This window comes from Pyrus communis, chromosome 3 (genome assembly GCF_041283825.1).
Source record: "Pyrus communis isolate YQ-2024b chromosome 3, ASM4128382v1, whole genome shotgun sequence".
NCBI classification, from domain to species: Eukaryota; Viridiplantae; Streptophyta; class Magnoliopsida; order Rosales; family Rosaceae; genus Pyrus; species Pyrus communis.
In genome coordinates this window covers 26,240,082-26,252,286 of record NC_142567.1, presented here as the reverse complement: position 1 = coordinate 26,252,286, position 12,205 = coordinate 26,240,082, and the positions used below count along the sequence as shown (strand labels likewise).

The window sequence follows — 12,205 nt, the reverse complement described above, 5'->3', positions numbered from 1 at the left end:
TATCGTTGATCAAGATGATTTTTAGCATTATATATTTAATTTGACAGCGTAAGTTCGTTAAAAAAAATCACAAATGGTCAAATATATTATTTCTTTTATATTCGATTCTAAGATCAACTTTAACCTAATACATTTTTTAAGACTAACCTATATTGCACACGCACATGTTCTTTTTTTTTTTTTTTTTATCATTCTGTCCTCACTTTTTTTTTTTTTTTTTTTTTTTATAGCCTATAAACACAACAATTATATCATTATTTGAATGTTTAACCATAAGGCCCTATTTGTACCTGATGAGTTGGCTATTTAAAACATCATTTTATTTATTCATTTTAGGATAATATTCGCATCTCTTAGGAATTTCTCCCACGCATTTTCCCTGTATAAATTTTTATAATTATAACGGTTCAATTTCTTAATCTTTATCTGAATATTATCCTAGTAAAAATTATTTGAATCGAAAATTATTTATGCATCCAAACGTAGAACAAGTTATTTGCAAAATCATTCTTAATGTTTCATTTACCTATTTCTTTTCTCTTATATGTAAAACTAATGACAACACTTAACACTAATGTACTTATACAACTAATACAACTCATGTACCAAAAACTATTGAAATTACACATAATTTGCATATCTATAAACCAATGAGAGTGCCTATAATACGATATAGTATTGAATTTTAAAATCCAGACTTGTAACTGCCAAACTACTTGTAGCATAACCTAGGGTTAGGCTTGGTCTAGTTAACAAATCGAAATGGGTAGTGGTGGTAGCGCTTAGATCAAGTTCACCTGTTTTAGGAGGGTAAGAACAAGGTAACGGTAAGGGCAGCAAAATTGACATTACTCCTCACTCTAAACAGTATTTGCCTTTGTAAACTGATGGATCTGAGAGAATTTAAAATGAACTATGTTTCGCTAGCTATTAAAAGAGGAGCAACATGTGTTGCTAAAAAATCAATTACAAATTAACACGTATTTGAATAATTGAAGTTAAAAACTATAATTAAACACTTATCCATTTGTCATTAGGCATGGTTCATTTAAAATTAGATGCTTGAAAGGGTTAAGTTTTTGAAAGAAATCATTCAAATAGTAGTTCAAATCGAATAGTACTCCATTTGGACCATTTTACTGAAACTATATTTATACGTCCTTCTCAAATCTTTGCCACGTTTTATCGGATCCACGACCGATCGTTAAAAGTATTGAAAGTTGCCCTAAGACAATGTCACGTGCTTTTATTTTTACACTCATAATTTTTCTTTAAAAAAAATAAAAAATAAAAAATAAACTCTTATTGTGGCTTTCGCATTCTTTGTCCCCCTTACCAATAGTAAAAGAAAAACTTACAACTCATTATTTGCCGAAGAAAAATGAGAGATTTTTTAGTATGTTAGATATACAACTCGATATATTAAATTGTTGGACATTTGTGAAAAAATTTCAACCATTTTATAATAATTTGTATATTGGGCCGTGATTCTAGTACACTAAAAAATTTCTCAAGAAAATAAAAGGGAGAGATTGAACAACACAATTGGGACCCAAAAACAAAACTGCAAAGTGAGAGAGATATATATTTAATAGAGAAAAAAATGAATTTGAATTACCTCAGTTCTTCGCTTCGGATTGTCAACTTTTAAAGCCAATCCACCTATTGAAGGAGTGGTAGGATTTTTATTCAAAAATAAAGTTTTAATGTTTAGAACCTGCCGTATCTGATGAGTTACTGTGACCCATCACCGAAGTTATTGTAATCCATACTCGCCGCAAATCAAACTCTATAGCCTACCGACTTGCACGGATTGGCCTAACTCTGACCCGAAGTTGTGAATGGGATACCTCCCTCCGAGTGTTATTATTGATTTGCTTGTAGAAGAATGTACTTTAAGGCATTACGAACTCTTATGTAACACTTGGGTTTTACCACATGGATGAAATGGAACAAACTATCGTATTTTCAAACCAAAACAAAAAAAAAAAAACAAATCCCCATATCTGGTGAGTTGGTCGGTAGACCACTAAAACGCCCACCTCTACCTTTTACCACTGACGAAACGTCATACGCCCCAACTCTTCTTATACGGATAGTGCCCTTTTTATATCATGGAGAATAATATGTAAATTTAACAAAAATTTCAGCATAATTTGTAGCGAACCACTAAAGCCCGTTTCTCTAAATTTAACAACCAGTTCATAGTGGGCACCTTTTTAGTGCCAACTTGAAAGTCCGGATTGTTCTTGAAACATCAGCAGCTTCTCTTTCCTTGAGTTTTCCTTGAGTTCTTAACTCCCGATCCCAGCGCGAGTAAGCATCACGGAGAAAGATACCTGAACTTGCTTTCTGCGGCGCAGGTTAGACTTCTGTGACAAACTCTTGTATGATATATGCATATTATCTTCGTTTTTTGTCAATTTATTTGATATGATTGGGTTCGTATAAAAAAGAAAACAATTGTTCTGTTTTTGGTTTTTTATTCAAATTTTTTTATTAGATTTTAGAGACTTTTAGGTGAATTTTTTTTTTCAGACGTTTAGGCTGCTTTCTTTTTTTGATAAACGTTGAGTTCGATCTCTTAGTTTCTGAACTTTGTTGATTTCTTATCAGTTATCAAGCTTGATGATTGATGATTCTTGAACGAAAAGCCACAGCAAGTGAAACAAACATTAAACAAAGGTAACCCCTAAAGTCTCCTGCAGCCACCTTTGTTTTCAGTAGCAGCAAGTCCTATCGCTGTCCTTCCTGCAGCAACATGCTGCTGCTCCTAGAAACTAGGGTCTTAGGGTCTTTAGGTGACTCCTTGATGTAAATCTCCTTAAATCAAGGAATGCTTTGTAATCAGTCAAAAGCCATATGTTTAGGCCTTAAATCAAGGAGAAGGTGGCGTGTATCTTCCCTTGTGTTTTTTGGCTTCATATAATGCCTCTTGCTGTAAACACAAAACATCAATTGGAAATATACCAAAACTCATTTTTCCACAATGATAGATGGTTCAAGTTTGTTTAATGCACTCTCGTTAATTCCTGTATTTGTGGTCACGAGTGTAAGGTTGGTGTTGGTGGAACCAATTATTGACAGTATGACAATGCAACATGGTAGGTAGATCGCCGTTTATGATCATATTGTATTAGATTAGACTGGGTTGGTGTCGGTTGAATGAATTTGTGAGTTTAACAATGCAGCGTGGTAGATCGTTCTTATTTATGTCATGATAGATTAGACTGCGTTAGTGTTGGTTGATGGAAGGATTGATAGTCTGACAATGCGACTTGATGGATTGTCGTCATATTCGTATTAGATTGTGTGACATGGATTATAAATTATCATGTTTTTGTTCGTTACATTCTTCATGTATTTGTTTCTTTGGGTGCAACTTTGATTGATGGGTCTTATTATTTAATATGTTGTGTTTGCATAGAGCGGAGTGTTAGCAACGTTTAAATATTTTTCACTTAAGGTGGCTCACATATTAGTCATTAATGTTTAGTTGCTGATATTGGTAATTAGTTAAGATATGAATTAGTCAAACAACCCACTTCAAGCATGACTAGTTGATTAAAATCCACTAAGAGCATGACTCTAGTTGACAAATAAGAGGAGAGATTTTGACTTAGCGAATCCCTTGATGGTAGGGATTAGTGGAGTTAGTTTGTTTTGAGATTAAGAGGTCTGTAGCCTAGCCTAGCCTATATAGAGCCTTGCATTCCATCTGAGAAAGGTACTCAAGTGGCAATAGGCTAGAAGATCACTTAAACTAGAGTTACAGGAGCTTTTGATTTTTTTGGTGCTGCTAGAAACCGGTTGTTGGACAATCATGGTTGGAGGTTAGTTCAAATTCAATTTACATGTTGCTGCGCTAAATGTGATCACCAAAACTGATAACATGTGGTATTAGAGCCACCTTCAATACATATTGTTCACAATTCAGTTTTCCTACGACACGAAGTGATATTGTTTGATCGTGCTTAAGGGTTCAAACTTGTTTAATCTATTCATATTACGAGTTATATTTCATTATTATATGGAAACTGTAAGTTGATGCCATATCCATGTATATTATGAGTTTCTTTTCATTTGAACTCAGTAAATTGATACATATATAATTGCTTCATGTTGATTTAAGATTAGCCACATCATCTTAAGTCTATAAAGTGTGTGCTTTAATCACTTAAGGAGTTTAGTTTTAAAAACATGAAATAAGGAATGAGGCATCTACAAATTACAGTAATCTAAATAACTACTCTATCCGCAGGAAGTAATTATTTAATATTAGTGAAAAGCAAAATGACAATCTAGACATATAAGTGTTAGTTTTTCTATTCCCACACATGTGGATTTTTGGTTTTGATTGATTACATAAAAGCATATGTAAATTCTTGTATTATACAACCTCTGCCCACAGGAAGGTGTGAATTTACATTTCGAAAGCATGATTATTGTTTGTTTTTTCATTTTGGTTTGCAGTTATCTCTTTTGATTCATCTCGTGTTCCAATGTTGTGTGGTGACAATTTTTCTGATTGGAACGACAAAGTCCTGTTAGCTTTTGGGTGCATGGATCTTGACCTGCTCTCCATGGAGATGAACAACCCCTGCCCATGGAATTAAACGCTCAAGAAGGCAAGGCTGCGTATGAGCATTGGGAGCGATCTAATCGCTTAAATCTGATGCCCATCAAATCCAATGTGAGCAAGAGCATTCGGAGTTCAATCCCAAAATGTGATAAGGTGACAAATTTCATGAAAGCCACTGAAGAACAGTTTCTGATAAGTCACTTGCTAGCTCTCAAGCATGAAGCACGACAATTCCAAGAGTGCGTGAGCACATTATGGAAATTAGCGACATTGCGGCTCCACTTAAGTCTTTAGAGATAGAAATTTTTTAGTCACTCTTCGTCAATTTCATTCTCAATTCTTTTCTCTTGAGTATGGACCATTCAAAATTTCCTATAATACACATAAGGAAGAGTGGTCTTCCAATGAACTTTGTTCAAGAGGAAGAGAGATTGAAACTTGAGAAATTGAAAACTACTCATTTTGTAATTAACGAGCATTAAGGTGCCAAGAAAGGAAAACATTTTCCTAAGGTCAAAGGAAAGAAACCAATGAAGCATTTTGCCGACAAGGATGCATGCTTCTTTTGCAACAAGAAGGTAAAGATAAAGATGCCAAGTCATGACAGCTCATATAGTGTAGGATATTCTTTCTGTTATAGTTGTAATAATAATTACCTAGATTTGTTATGTTTGATACGGTTGTTAGAGAAAACCTTGTGCATAGTTTCAGCTATATATATGTACTAAGAAACACATTTGTAATTAAGAAAACAAAAGTAAATGAGAAGAGGAATATTCAGTAAAACAAGTCTCTTAGTTTTCTTTGGTTTCTTCATGGTATCAGAGCCACCGCCTCACGGCACTCTTCGATCCTGATCTCTTCCGCTGAGATTTCTTCTCCAATCTCTGATCTGTTCTTCGTCTTGTAAGTTGTTGCTGGTTGATTGATTCTCTGATCTTGATTTTGTCTTCTTGATCTTGATTTCTGATGGCGCTACCTCCTGACTCCTCTTCTCCGATTCTGCCGACTTCGTCCGCTTCAAACCCTATTTTGTCTCAATCGTACACATCTCTTACTATTCAGAACATTGGTAGCATGGTCCCGATCAAGCTCAATCGTTCGAACTATTTGCCATGGTGTGCTCTTTTTGCCCCAATTCTTCGTCGCTACAAGCTTCTTGGTCTTGTTGATGGATCTAAACCGTGTCCGGCGCCGTTTCTACCAGATCGATCTCTGAATCCTACTTTTGAGAGTTGGTATGAGAAGGATCAGAATCTTCTCATCTGGTTTAATTCCACGCTCTCTAAGGAAGTTATTCCGTTCACGGTTGGTGTTTCTTCATCCAGAGATCTATGGCTCAAACTTGAGCAGCGTTTTGGTGGTGTTTCTGATGCCCATATTCATCAGCTCCGTTCTCGTCTTCAGAATCTTCAAAAAGGTTCTCAATCCATGGGTGATTACTTGCAACAGATCAAAGAGATTTCTGATTCTCTTACTGCTGCCGGTGCTTCGGTCTCCGATCATGATCTTATTGCTGCTACACTGGCTGGTCTTCCTGATGAGTTTGAATCATTCATTGATTCTATCATGCTCCGTATGTCTTCCACTTCTCTTGATGAACTCCATGGGTTATTACTCACCAAGGAACTTTCCATGACTCGCCGGAAGAAACTTGCATCCTCTCCAAGCACTGAACCATTTCATGCTCTCTCGGCTCAAGCTGCACCACCGCTTCTTCCTACACCACCCCAAGCTTTGGCTGCTCAACATTCTCCACTTCACAATTCTTTTCGATACAATTCTAATCGTGGCCGCAACTCTCGTGTTTTTAACAATCGGGGCACCAGAGGTACTAATCGGGGCCACTACAATTCTGGATTCCAATCTGGTTCAACTCGTGGTCATCATTCCCACTCTAGTTCTCGTGGTCCATTCTCCTCTAGTTTTCGTATGCCCTGTCAGATCTGTGGGAACTCCAGTCATGAAGCCATTGACTGTTTTGATCGCATGAATCCCGATATTTCTGGTCGAATTCCTCCAGCAAAGCTTGCTGCAATGTGCGCCCATTACACATCCAAGTCCTCTTCTCATTCCTGGCTTATTGACTCGGGTGCTACGTCTCACATTACAAATGACATCTCCAACATCTCTTCTCCCTCTCCTTACACTGGTGAAGACAAAGTTTATATTGGTGATGGTAAAGGTCTGTCTATCAATCATATTGGTTCTTCTTTGTTATGTACTCCTAGTTCTTGTTTTAAATTGAACAATGTCCTTCATGTTCCTCAAATGAAGCACAACTTGTTATCTGCCTTTCACTTTGTCAACGATAATTCAGTTTCATTGACCCTTGATTCTGATGGATCCCTTGTCAAGGATCGTTCTATGGGGAAGATGCTTTTGCGGGGACCCGTTAAGGATGGATCCTATCATCTGCAAGGCTCTCCTCTGCCTGGTCTTTCCTCTTCAAGTTCTCACTCTGCTCTGGTCAGTATTAAAGCTCCTGTGAAGATTTGGCATAGTCGATTGGGTCATCCTTCGTCTACTATTTTTTGTAAAGTGATTTCTGGTAATAAGCTTGCCCTAGCTGGTAAATCCTCAGTTGACTTCTTCTGTTCGGATTGTGCTATAGCTAAAAATCATAAACTGCCCTTTTGTTCTGTTGGTTCCTCTACTTCTCATAGTCTAGCTTTACTTCATTGTGATGTATAGGGACCTGCCCCTGTTTCTTCTGTAAGTGGTTTTCAGTACTATCTTTTGATAGTTGATGATTACACCAGATATAGCTGGTTCTTTCCTTTGAAAAGAAAATCTGAGGTGTATTCTACTTTTGTAACCTTCAAGACTTATGTGGAGAAATCAGTTGGCAATCAAATAAAAGCTATCCGTTCTGACTCAGGGGGTGAATTTACTAGTACTTCTTTTCAGTTTTATCTTGCTTTACATGGGATTTTTCATCAGTTCAGTTGTCTACACACACCTGAACAGAATGGCTGTGTAGAACGTAAGCATCGCCATCTTGTTGAAACAGCTCGGACACTGCTAGTAGCCTCTCATGTTCCTCAAGTCTATTGGGTTGAAGCTCTGTCTACTGCTACTTATTTGATCAACCGGTTACCTATTTCTGGTCTTGCACAGTCTCCTTGGGAGTTATTATTTCGAACATTACCTGATTACACTCGGCTCAAGGTTTTTGGGTGTAGCTGTTATCCATGGTTAAAACCTTATGTTCATTCTAAACTTGATGGCAAAAGCAAGCAGTGTGTGTTTCTTGGCTATAGTTTGCAACACAAGGGCTATCGGTGCTTAGATATGGCCACTGCCCGAGTCTATATTTCTCGGCATGTTTTGTTTAATGAACGGTCTTTTCCTTTTGCTCCCAAGCCTGCTACTGCTTCTGTTTCTGTTCCTCTTGTCTCTCCTAATATTGATCTGCAATTTCCGGTTTCTCCCTCATCCTCTTTTCTTTCCAGTTCTCCTTCTATCTCTTCTTCTTTACCTGTTCCTCCTTCTCCTGTTCCTACTTCTCCTGTTTCTCCCTTCCCAAACCCTTTAAGTCCTTCACCATCTTCCTCCGTGTCTCCTTTACTTGTTCCAAATTTTCATCCCATGGTTACTAGGTCTAAAAATGGTATTTTTAAACCCAAAGCCTATACTGCTACCAAACATCCCTTACTCTCCTCTCATGATTATGTCCCCACAACCTATAATCAAGCTTCTAAGTTTGCTGAATGGCGATCTGCTATGCAAGCAGAGTTTAATGCACTACTATATACTGGTACCTGGGTTTTAGTTCCTTCTTCTTCCTCTCAGAATGTTGTCGGCTGTAAGTGGGTGTTTCGAGTCAAGAAAAAGCCTGATGGCTCTATTGATCGGTATAAAGCCCGGCTTGTTGCCAAGGGTTTTCATCAAAAAGAAGGCCTGGACTATCAAGAAACCTTCAGTCCCGTCGCCAAGCCTGTTACGATTCGGATTTTGTTGACCTTTGCAGTGCAGTACGATTGGTTTTTGCACCAACTTGATATTAGTAATGCATTTCTGCATGGTGACTTACAAGAAGATGTCTTCATGCTTCAGCCCCCTGGTTTCAGTGATCCGAACTTCCCAAATCATGTGTGCAAACTCAAGAAATCTTTGTATGGCCTCAAACAGGCTCCACGTGCATGGTTTGATAAGTTGTTTCAAGCTCTCCAGTCTCTTGGCTTTACTCAGTCTTCCTCTGATGCCTCTCTGTTTGTTCTTAAAGATCCAGTTCTGGTTATTGTCCTTGTTTATGTGGATGATATCTTGGTTAGTGGTCCTGATTCATCTGTGTGCAATCTGTTCATTCAGCAACTGAGTTCTTTGTTCCCTGTCAATGACTTAGGTCCTTTACATTATTTCTTGGGTCTTGAAGTTCAACGAACCACTGAAGGGCTTTTTCTGCATCAAAGCAAATACTTGCTGGACTTGTTGCAACGGACTAAAATGGAGGGTGCTAAGCCTTGCTCTACACCTATAGGCACTGTCAAACTGGATCATAGTGGTATACCATTGGATAATCCTTCTGAGTATCGATCTATTGTGGGTGGCCTTCAGTATTTAACTTGGACTAGGCCTGCTATTTCTTTTGCTGTAAATCAAGTATGCCAATTCATGCATGCTCCCACGGATTCTCATATGCAGGCTGCCAAGCGAATCCTTAGATTTCTCAAAGGTACCTCTTCCCATGGTATCTGGTTTCACAAAGGTCCTCTTACTCTCTCTGCTTTTTCTGATGCGGACTGGGCTGGCTGTACCTTTGATCGACGATCCACGAGTGGCTTTTGTGTCTTTCTTGGCTCAAATTTGGTCAGTTGGAGTGCTAAAAAGCAGCCTACAGTAGCTCGTTCTTCTACTGAGGCTGAATACCGGTCTCTCGCTCATACTGCTGCTGAAATAACTTGGGTTTGTAAGATTTTTCAAGATTTTGGGTTCCTGTCCTCTGTTAAGCCTACTATTTGGTGTGATAATATCTCTGCAATCTCCCTTGCTTCCAATCCAGTTTTTCATGCCCGCACTAAACATGTGGAGATTGATTACCACTATATACGGGAGCTTGTCATTGCCAATCTGATTCAAGTTAAGTATGTTTGCAGTGAGGACCAGATTGCTGATATTCATACTAAATCCTTATCTAAAAATCGGTTTCTATTTCTTCAATCCAAGCTTTCTCTTGGTACTCCTAGTCTGTCCAAGCTCAGCTTGAGGGGGTGTAAAGATAAAGATGCCAAGTCATGACAGCTCATATAGTGTAGGATATTCTTTCTGTTATAGTTGTAATAATAATTACCTAGATTTGTTATGTTTGATACGGTTGTTAGAGAAAACCTTGTGCATAGCTTCAGCTATATATATGTACTAAGAAACACATTTGTAATTAAGAAAACAAAAGTAAATGAGAAGAGGAATATTCAGTAAAACAAGTCTCTTAGTTTTCTCTGGTTTCTTCAGAAGGGACACGAGAAGAAGGAGTGCGCCAAGTACAAGAAATGGCTGGAAAATAAAGGTACTCTATTTGCTTATGTGTGTCATAAATCTTATTTTATTGAGGCTCCTAGTAATACATGGTGGATTGACTCTGGTGCTTCAATTCACATTACCAATGTCATTTAGGGGTTCCTAAACCACAGGAAGCCGAGAGGCAATAAGCAACACATCTCCTCAGAAAATCGGATGTGCTCCAGTGTTGAAGTAGTGAGGACTTTTAAATTAAAATTAGCATATGATTTTAATTTAGATTTGGAAAATGTTTTTTATGTTCTGTCTTTTTCTAGAAATTTAATTTCAGTTTCAAAGTTGGTACTTTTTAAGGTTTGCTTTGACAATCCAATGTTAAGTTTATTTAAAATTTAACCAAATTTCCATCCGTTCTTGAAACACCATTTGAAATTTGGAATGGATGGAAACCTAGCTTAAGACACTTACACGTATGGGGTTGTCCAGTTGAAGTGAGAGTTTATAATCCACAATTAAAGAAACTTGACTCAAGGACAGTAAGTGGTTTTTTCATAGGGTATCCACCTAATTCAAATGGATTCAAATTCTTTTGTCATTCACACACACCCAGAAATGTTGAAGCTAGAAATGCTAAATTTCTTGGAGATCATGATTCATGAGCTTAGTGGGAGTGAATTGCCTCATAATATAGAAATTGAGGAAATTAATGAGGCTAATGAATCTTCTTTGAAAGAAGGAAGAGTGGTTGTTTTTCAAGAGAATCTTTCAAATGATACTCTTGAAATACAACCCATTCAAGTGTAACCACTCCATGAAGAACAAGCCAGTGTGGAACTTACTACTCAAAATGAATAAAACAAAAACTAGGGAGTAGAGATAAGGAAATCTACAAGAATAAAGAAGACAGATATTTCTAGTGATTATGTTGTATACCTTCAAGAGTCTGACTATGATGTTGGACCACTAAATGATCCGTGCACATTTTCCCAAGCCTTGAAGAGTTCAAACTTTAATCTTTGATATAATTTCATGAAAGAAGAAATGGAATCTATGGATAAAAATCAAGTGTGGCAGCTCGTTGAACTACCTAATAGGCATTCAACTATTGGAGGCAAATGGGTTTATAAGAACAAAAGAAATGCATCACGTAGTATTAAACGATATAAGGCAAGACTTGTAGCTAAGGGTTTCACTCAAAAGGAAGACATTGATTACCATGAGACCTTCTCTCTAGTTTCAAAGAAGGATTCATTTAGAATAGTCATGGCTTTAGTAGCTCATATTGATTTAGAGTTACATCAAATGGATGTGAAAACAGCATTCCTGAATGGAGATCTTGAAGAAGAGGTATACATGATATAACCAAAAGGTTTCTTTGATGAAAAGAAAAGTCATTTAGTTTGCAAATTAAGAAAATCCATATATGGACTAAAACAGGCCTCCCGCCAATGGTATTTAAAGTCTGACAATGTAATTACCTCTTATGGTTTTGAGGCTAATATTGTCGATGAATGTGTATACCTTAAAATCAGTGGGAGTAAATTTATAATTTTAGTTTTGAATGTGGACGATATTTTACTTGGAAGTAGTGACTTGGGTTTAATGCATCAAACGAAAAATTTTCTTTCACAAAATTTTTATATGAAGGATATGGGTGAAGCCTCCTATGTCATTGGCATAGAGATTCACAGAGATAGATCTCTATGAACATTAAGCCTATCTCAAAAGTCCTACTTTGAAAAGTGTTTGGAAGGATTCAAGATTCAAGATTGTTCGCCTAGTATTGCACCCATTGTCAAAGGAGACAAGTTCAGTCTTAATCAATGTCCACGAAATGACTTGGAGCGAGAAAAAATGACGAATATACCCTATGACTTGGAGTGAGAACAAATGAGGAATATACCCTATGCTTCAGTTGTTGGCAGTCTAATGTAGTCACAAGTATGTACAAGACCTGATATAGGATTCGCAATTGGAATGTTGGGTAGATACCATAGTAATCGAGGCTTGGAACATTGGAAGACTGCTAAGAAAGTCATGAGATATTTACAAGGAACCAAGGAATATAGGCTTACATACGAACACTCTAACTTTTTGGAAGTAGTTGGTTATTCAGACTCAGACTTCGTTGGTTGTGTAGACTTAAGAAAGTCTACTTCATGA

General features: G+C 37.3%; 1 long non-coding RNA gene across 1 annotated transcript; it reads left to right on the top strand.

Moving 5' to 3' along the window:
• The first annotated feature begins 2,110 nt into the window (after nucleotides 1-2,110).
• LOC148698229 (uncharacterized) lies at nucleotides 2,111-10,279 on the top strand. Its single transcript, XR_015960360.1, has 3 exons — nucleotides 2,111-2,363; nucleotides 2,617-5,160; nucleotides 10,040-10,279. It is a non-coding gene; the product is annotated as an uncharacterized LOC148698229 (long non-coding RNA).
• Nucleotides 10,280-12,205: the final 1,926 nt, after the last annotated feature.